Below are 3222 nucleotides of genomic sequence, written 5' to 3' on the forward strand. Positions count from 1 at the left end.
GCATGCTATATATAGCCTCACACATATTTGTAACTTTGCAATGTCAAAAAACTAAATTATTCATGTGGGTCAATTTGCTTTCCATGGCTCAATCCAGATGTCCAGGTATGTGTGGTTTGTGGCGCTGCAAACCTCTTTGCAGCACCACAAACCACATTCTTGGCACATTTCCAAGATTTCCTGGCAGCAAAAAAAAAAAAAATTAAAGCACCCAAAAAAGGTGGTGCAGTGCCGGAGCATGTGCCAGCAGGCACGGAGGCTCAGTTCTTCCTGGCCTCAACTAGAAGAGGGGCTGCCAGCCAGAGTGTTTCCCCTCCTCTAGTTGTCCCCAGCTCCTCCAGCATGCCAGGAGTGAGGACACGGCAGTTTTCCAAAGCAGGGCATCTTGCCCTGCACCAAAGCCCACCTGCAGGGGCGTGCACAGCGGCAAAAAGTAGTGGCACAAATTTGTGCAGCTACTTTTGTTCCCCCCTGCAAGCACACGCACCTACATGTGGGGATGCGCCCCAGGAGTTTGTAAGGGAATTTGGTCTGCTAGTTCAGGGGTTGGCAGCCTTTATAAAAGGAGGCACTGCACACACAAGAGGTGGAATGTGGCACAGGAATATTTTGGGACAAACAGCACATATAAGGCACAAGGACCTCCGCTCTGTGGTCCCCATCATGTGCCACTGTTCCCTCCCCCTCTCCCCCAGCAGCTACCAAAGACTGGATCCAGGCCACAAGACACAGGTTGCCAACCCATGTGCTAGTTGGAACTCTCATAGCACCATACAAACAACAGCCAAGCAAGTAATCTCCACTACATTATGGAAGTATTAGGCAATATAATAGTATTATAGACTCTAGGCACCTAGAATTGTTCAACCATGATGGTATTTTTCCACATCAATTTTCCTTGAAGATATAGATTAATATTCACTGCTCTACCAGCTTTTGACAGAAGCTGAACAAATTGCCTGATTCTGTGCTGGCAGATGAATGTGCATCTTCCAGCATCTTCATATTTGGCACTGAATGTGAACCTAAAGAGAAGAAACTAGGCACACAAAGTTTTTCAAATTCTTTTTTTAAAAAGAGTACTGTTTGTAAAAACTTAAATGTGGTTAGTTCATAGCAGGAACTCTGCAAAGGTGAGATACAAATATTATGTAAACAAGAATAGTGTTAAATTTAGATTGATGCACATCTTCAGAAGTGATAGAATATGTCTAGCTGCTATAAAAATAGTGTCCTTCTCCCCTCTAAATAACTGGGGGGGAGGCGGAGGGAAGAAAAAATTGGGTCTGGTATTATTCTTAGGGCCCTGTTACATGTTCAAATTAAAACTGGATAGAAACCAGATATAGAGTTATTATACATCTGCACATGTGACCAGTCTAAATTTATTGCAAGATTCACCTATACCAACCGGGAACTGACTGGCTAAGCAGCAGCTCTGCAGAAAAGGACCTGGGGTGCTACAGGGAACAATAAGCTGAATATGAGCCAGCAGTATGCCTTTGTTGTAAAGATAGCCAACAGCATACTGGCCTGCATTGGCAGGAGCGTTGCCGGATGGAGGGAAGTGATTCTTCCCCTCAGTTCTGCACTGGCGAGGCCATATCTGGAGTACTGTGTCCAGTTCTGGGTCCCCCACTACCGAAAGAGCGCGGACAAGTTGGAGAGAGTCCAGTGGAGCAGTGGTGGCCGTAGGGTTGTTGAGGCCCTGGGCAAGAGATTCGTTTGGGGACCCTTAGAGGTATGTACTCAGGTAAATATTAACCCACCAGTTGTATTGTGGATCTTTTTAATATTCTTCAGAGGAATTAGATAAATAGTTGAGTGTTAAAATGGAAATAGAGCCACTTCCTTGCAAAAACTTCACCCCCCAAAAATTTGGGCCCCCGGGCAGTTGCCCAATTTGCCCTCCCCTAAGGCTGCTACTGAGTGGAGTGTGACAAAAATGGTGAGGGAGTTGGGGGACATGACTTATGAGGAGAAGCTGAGGGAACTCTGCTTATTTAGTCTGGAGAAGAGAAGACTAGGGGTGAATTCAGGTGTTTCCAAAGAGGATGGAGCTGGACTGTTCTCAGTGGTGGCAGATGACAGAACAAGGAGCAACAGTCTCAAGTTGTGCAAGGAAGGTTTAGGTTAGATATTAGGCGGAACCCTCTCACAGGGAGGCCAATAAAGCCCTAGAACAGGCGGGGGTTATTAATATTTCCAGTTCCAGGTCAAATCAGCCAAATCATATCAATTGGGCAGAACTTGTTCATTCCAAAAACCATCTATGGCTCTACAAGTGGTAAGCATCCTGTCCCAGGCTCTCACCCTGGGACTTCGGATACTCTCAAATCCATTGAAAGGCATCCTACACGCAGGGCAAGCCTTGGGATTCGGGTGCTCCCACTTGATCTTAGCCCACAGAAGCCAAGACACTTGAAAGCCCTGGACCAGACTTTTTTCTTTTTTTTAAGGAAAATTGTTCATGTCCCAAGTCAAATCAGCCAAATCAATTCCAAATCCATAAGTCATTCAAGATCAATACATAGCCCTGCTACCGGCGAACATCTTCCATCCCTGCCTGGGGCTTCAGATACTTTCAAATCTTTTGCCAGGCATCCTACGTCCAGGTCCAAGCCCGGATCATCAGATGCCCTCGAGTTTCACTCCCCCTCAGCCGTACGGCCACAGGAGCAAGCCAGGGAGGAGCCATTTCCATAGCGAGACTAGGGCAACCATCATAGAGGACAGTCCAGTTGTCCTGTGTCCCCAACTGATATGAAACCCAACGCCTTTACGTCCTCTATTTTTCTCTTCAAGAAGAGAGAGACATAAAGGCGTGGGGTTTGGTATCGACAGAGAACAGAGTAGCAGAAAATGGGAATGTACTTTATGATGGCCACCCTAAGCGAGATCCTCCCACTGGAAGTGAAATTGGGAGGCTAACTGTGCCTTACCTCAGTCAAGGTACTACCCACTGCCTCCTGCCTTCCCCGGCTGGTAGGAAAACCACCTTGGCGTTCAGGGTACTGCCCCTGCACAGGCTGCCCGAGGCAGGGCATCTCCAGGGCGAGCTGCTGGCGCCTCTGCCCGCCTCCGTGCACCTGGAGGAACAGGGCTGCCGCCCCCTAGAGGCGGGGTAGGGCGGGGCTCTGGGGAAGGCTGCAGGTGCCCCTCCCCCGCTCCCTGCCCAGCTTCCCCCCACCCGCCACGGAGCCCAGTGGGGCGCCCCCGGGC

The sequence above is a fragment of the Alligator mississippiensis genome, chromosome 2, assembly GCF_030867095.1.
Source record: "Alligator mississippiensis isolate rAllMis1 chromosome 2, rAllMis1, whole genome shotgun sequence".
NCBI classification, from domain to species: domain Eukaryota; kingdom Metazoa; phylum Chordata; order Crocodylia; family Alligatoridae; genus Alligator; species Alligator mississippiensis.